Here is a 6000-nt window from a genome sequence, read left to right as displayed (position 1 = left end):
TTCAAGAGTGCTAAGAAAATAATGTACGCTGTGACAAATTTCTGCGGAAAATTCGTGAGTCGTGACCGTGTACTTAGCGTATATTAAACCCACGCGGAGATAGTATGTCTATTATGGGAATGGGATCAATTACATACTAGAGTAATTGGTAAAATTACAATTACTTTCCGAATTCTTCAATACAATAACAGTTACAATTGCTGCAATTTACGGAGATGTAGTTAATGAAATTAAAATTATTTGCAAAACTAATAAATTTAAATTTTAATTGATATTTCATCGCTTTTTCAATTATTAATTAATAAAGGTTTATACAACAAACAAAAAAAAAAACATTTTTATTAGAAGATAGCATGCACTTTGCCCTCAATTTTTCTGAACCATCATTTGTAGAAACATTGAAGCGCTTTAAAAAAACACATGTCATTCGTTTTAGGGTGTTTGTACTAGTGTTAATTTAAAGATACCACCTCCCCTAGGTCGCATTTATTCGTCATCCAGGTTAGGTGATGTTAATGATTTGTTGTTTCAATAAAGGACATAGGATACTCAAAAAAGTATGTTACAGAAATCTGTAAAAAGCAGTAAAGGCTTAATTATTTCCAAAATCCATTCATCACGAAATGTGTTCTATCAAACCAACCTTAGTCTTCCCATATCTATACTTTTATATCTGCATGTATCTATATATAATATTTGAAATCAATGCAAAAAAACATTTAAAAAAAATTAAATTTCCTCAAAATACATATAAATTTACTCTTACTTTAGCATGTAACAAGTTAATATGAACCTTAAAAAGGTAATAAAATAAAACGTACACACACAAAACCAAAAAAAAAAAACAACCAATCAACCCCCCCCCCCCCAAAAAAAAAAAACCCCAAACAAACAAGAAGTAAAAATCAAATTTACACTTTCTGCAGATGTGAGGTATCCTGTGTCCTTGAGAAAAAATATGTTGTGGTTATTTATTCTTCAACTTATACCAATGTGCTAACACCAAGATAAATAGTTTACAATCATGTACGTTCTGGAAAAGTATGTTTTGTTTCAACTTACAATAAAATCAGTCTAAATGTTTAAATATACACTTAATAAATTATAGGGAAGCTTCTTTAGAGAAACAAAAAAGATAAAAAGATTTTACATTCTACATTGAAGTTTTGATTTTATTGTAAGATTAGACTAATACTAGCTTAAATGTAAAGTAAGAAGACTCAAGTAACGGAAATGTTATTGGAATCACATGTCATTTTGCGATGTAATTAATTAAATTATAATTACATGTAAATGAAAAAAAAATGTCCAATTACAAATTATTTCCAATTACTTGAAAATTTGTAATTAATTACAATCAAATACTATTACGTTTCTTCAATTATACCATCCCTAGTCTCTAGTATGTGTCTAAGGCTTAAATACAACTTATGTATAAGTGAGATTCTCATAAGGGAAAATATGTTCAATGTCTATAATAACATTAAAATAAAATGGAGCAAATGAAATCTTAACTCCATACCACGTCGAACTCAATCATATCACACTTAATTGAATGTAAGATATAGGGTCAAAGGTAATGGCCCGTCTCATCATTTAGAATTTATACAAAACGTTAAAAGAGCCAGTCAGCTTCTCTCTGGGCCCTCTGGTTTATTCTAGGGTCATTAACTGGATTACTTGTTCTATTTCAACACGGGTCTTCCTTTGCTGTTATTAGCTTTTATTATACTCATTGGTTTGAAACAAATGAAACCAGTACACTGATACCGCCGTTTAATATCTTATATTGCGGGACTGTCTAGTGCAGAGGTTGATGAATGGCACATTGGACTTTGGACCTCAATTTAATCATCTTAAAGACTTCTGAGAAAGTGAGTAAATTCCAATAAATCCAGAAATCTTTAACAACAGGGTGTGCTTTTCTGATTACTTTTATTTATTTCCATTTACTCAGCTTTCTGCTATTTCTTCAAAATGACCACAGAATTAAGGAAAAACACGAAAAATGCCTTTCCTGATCATTGTTTGCAATTGTCGTTTTGTTTCATATAGCTAGTAAAGTCCCTCCTAACATTGCACGTAAGAATGATATGATTTTTTTTTTCTCTTTCGTATCACTACAAAGACTAAAATGATAATAATAAGAAAGATTTCGGCAGACACACGCAGTTCAACTTAAAGATCACTTTTAAATAGTAATAGTACGCAGTTCAACTGAAAGATAACTTTTAAATAGTTATTAATAGTATTCACTAATTAAGAATTTATGACGGAAATTAAATAAGAGTTATCTGCCCATCAAAGGGACATCCCGGCTAAAAGGAGCAGAGTATTGATTTCTGGTGTCTTTAAAGAACGCCATCTGATGCCATTCACTTCTGTTTCATACGCCGGAAGACATACGCAAGCAGTTCAATCACATTTACAGACATAAAAGAAGAGAGAGTACGGGATCTGTATTCATTATTTACGGCCTCAAGTGAAAACAGATATCAGCGCGGGTATGTGGAGAAATCGAGGTCTTTAAAGTACAGAAGCAGCCCATGAATTTTTAAAAGTAAACTGATTACAGTCTTTAGCTCTCTATAATGAAGAGGATAAAAGCATCTCTAGGTGCAAACCGATCCAAATTTGAGGACAAACAAGTTTGGCGTGCAACTTTCTCGTATTACTCGATTCCATTCAGACATAAGTACTAATGAACAAAGTAAGAAACTTACTTCAACCTGACAACTACTTGATTATTTATTTAGGACCCAAACAGTGCACTATATTTCTTGCATATATATATATTTTAAAGATGTTTAATTTCGTTAAAAAGATAGCTTTTTTCGTAAAAATTTTAGAAAAAAAATGTTAAGTTTTACGTGTGACCGTAAGGGCGAGCGGAGTTCCTTACGCAGTTTATACTTGTTATTTAATTTGATCCCCCTCTTCAAAATTCAAAACCGCACGAGATACAGTCCAATATGTGACATCACATGAAGTCGTATGTTCGTTGCATTTCCTTAGCGGAGTCTGAATAGTGCAGTTTTTTTTTTAAGAAAAGGCATGGTAGAGTATACGTAGATGTAATTATTATTCCCGCAATTTATAAAGACAGATTTTGACATTTTCATTTTTATCCAACATCCTGTAGATGTGCAATAAGTTTTTGATAATTCGATTTTCACCTTTGGGGCCAAATGGGGGTGAAAAAAATATTTTCCCACGAAAACCTGGTTCCCTGAACACCTTTTTTCATTTTTTTTTTTTTTTTGCAGTAGCCCATTCATATTTTTGAATATGCAGTCATACAATTGACGGTGTATTTAATTTAAGGTTTTGGAATTTATCTTTTCACCTTGGGGGCCAAGTGAGGTTCAAATAACTTTTTTTTCTATAAAAGCCTGGTTCCATGAGCTCTTACATTTTTTTTTTAAAGTTTTGGAATAAGCTTGGGAGTATTTAGTAGTACGCATTTAGGTTTCGAAATTTCGATTTTCACCCTGAAGGCGAAGAGAGTCGAAAAACTGACTTTTTTGTAAATTTTAGAATAAGTGTGGCTTCTTCCCTTGTTACCCAAACATGAAGGTTAGTACATTTAGAGCCAAACATGAAGATGAGTACATTTAGAGGCAAACACTTATGTTTAGGTATTATTTTCTTGTGACATATAGTACTTTTTTCTTTTAAGTTTTCAACAAGAACGATAATTGTGGGTCTGTAATTATCGCAATGTTAGTAGCGAAGGAGTTCTGGGAAGGTGTCTCAGAAAAATTTGTTTTACGAATACACAGATTTCAGTTGGAACTTCCTCAGCTGTTTTTACACGTAAGTCTATTGAGTTCGCCGTGCTTGCTTTAATAATAAGCCACATTGATCTGGATAGGGAAGGGATATCAGGGGAATCTCAGGCTTATCAACTTTAGATGGTACAATAACCAAGCAATGACCTTGAACTCTCCAAGAACAAACAGATCTCTGGTAAAATGATAAGAGTAATATATATGAAAGGAAATCGATTTGGCACCCCCTTCCCCGTTCCCCTCCACCCTGGAAATAGTTTGTGTGTGTTTGGACAAGTTGTTCATTTTTTTTTTCGGGGGCTTGTCAAAAAATCTCTGAGTCGGATTTTTTTTTGTTTCTGGAGTGGGTGTGGTTCTTTTGAAAAGAAGATGTGTCGTAAAGCCACGAATGCCCCCCGCAGGCAGCCAAAATTTCGCATTGCAAATTGTAAATTGCACGTTTGTAGCCGAGATATTGATTAGAAATTGTGAATTTTTAAATCTTTTCCAAGTTCAAGTGGGAAAACTGTCAAAAATCACCGGAAAAGGACCAAATTCGAACTTGACCTGTATTTTCTGCATATGCAGTTTCAACCTTATACATAAATTCCATACCAAAGTTAGAGAGCGGAAACTGAAAAATTCTTATTTTTTCTAAGTTCAAGAGAGATAACTCTGTCAAAAATCATCGGACCACGACCAAATTCAAACTTGACTTGTATTTTCTGGTAAAATACCTGCATATGCAATTCCAATCTTATACATACATCCCCACAAAATTAAGAGAGCGGAAACAAAATTTCTTATTTCTTTCTAAGTTCAAGAGGGATAACTCTGTCAAAATCATCGTACCATGACCAAATTCGAACTTGACCTGCGTGCAGGCCCGTAGGAAGCAATTTCAGTTTGGGTCGTACATTTTCAGTTGAGGGGGCACTATCAACCAAAAATTCCTTGACAAGCAAAAAAAAAAAAAGGTCATCAGACGTTTTTATTGAGGGGGCACAAGGATACAGTAGCTATGTTTTCTATAGTAATCTATATATCGGCAAAATTATTGGGGGGGGGGGGGCACGGCCCCCCCCCCCCCGGTTCCTACGGCCATGGCGTGTTCCTATGACGTATCCATATGTCAAACAACTGTTGCCGAGATAATGAACGAGAAGTCAATGATGACGAAATGGTAGAACTGATGATGGAATGACGGAACAGGGTAACACTATATGCCTCCGGCAGATCTAGGAGGTAGTATTTTAAAATTGATTATAAACTCTATCTTTGACTTTATGAATTTCAGTATTAAGTTTATCTTGCCCAGTGATATTTGCTGGCATTACGAGAGACAGACACAGAAATTGATCTCAACTTGGATACCTATATACTTGTAAAAGGATCAAAAGTAATCTATACTTCTTCCTACTTTTTTTAGTTTGTTTTATTTGCAGTATCGTACAATAATTAAAGAAAACATGAAATTATTTTGAATTGTTTACACTATCTATACAAATAAATATATCTGTATCCGAATGTAACAGAAGAAAAAAATCTCTAATAATTTCATTCTGTGGCATTTTTCAAAAATTACTTTCACAATCGAGGAAGAAATTAACAACGGAATCAAAGGCAATACATTACAAATTGATTGATGTGCCGTAAACATGCCAAATAAATCTACCATTTTCTTTAGCTAGGAACTCCGGGAAATCCTGAGAAGATAATATAATGAGCGTGTCATTGCTGCTTTTAAATCCCCTGTGTGGCAAAATAGAGAGAGTCGTATATGGAACCAGCAGCAATGCAAAGCAGTCATTATCTTGCGATGAAAACACATATAGCTCAGCAAATATCCATGATGATGGACGGAAGTTGAAATCAAAATATGAATAGAGATCAGAACAATAGTACGATGGGATTAAAAGCAAGATACAATTTCGTTGTGTTTTTGATGTATGGATTTGATTCAGTCATAGAAATTCTTCAAATTATTGAAACATTTCAGCACAATTTTGCATATGAAAAGGAGATTTCGAATTTAATAAAACAGTTCACGAAAATGAAATCGATACCAATCTTAGCGGAAATCCGTTTTATTATGGAAAGGGCATACAAAAGCATTTTTGCCAGTAGCCTTATTAGCCTAATGATATATATATATATATATATATATATATATATATATATATATATATATATATATATATATGAGCAAGTCATCGCTGCTTTTAAATTC

The sequence above is a fragment of the Saccostrea echinata genome, unplaced genomic scaffold (genome assembly GCF_033153115.1).
Source record: "Saccostrea echinata isolate AGI-Se365-2 ecotype Australia unplaced genomic scaffold, CSIRO_AGI_Sech_v1 ptg000022l, whole genome shotgun sequence".
In the NCBI taxonomy this organism is placed as follows: Eukaryota; Metazoa; Mollusca; class Bivalvia; order Ostreida; family Ostreidae; genus Saccostrea; species Saccostrea echinata.
This window is presented reverse-complemented; position numbering follows the sequence as displayed.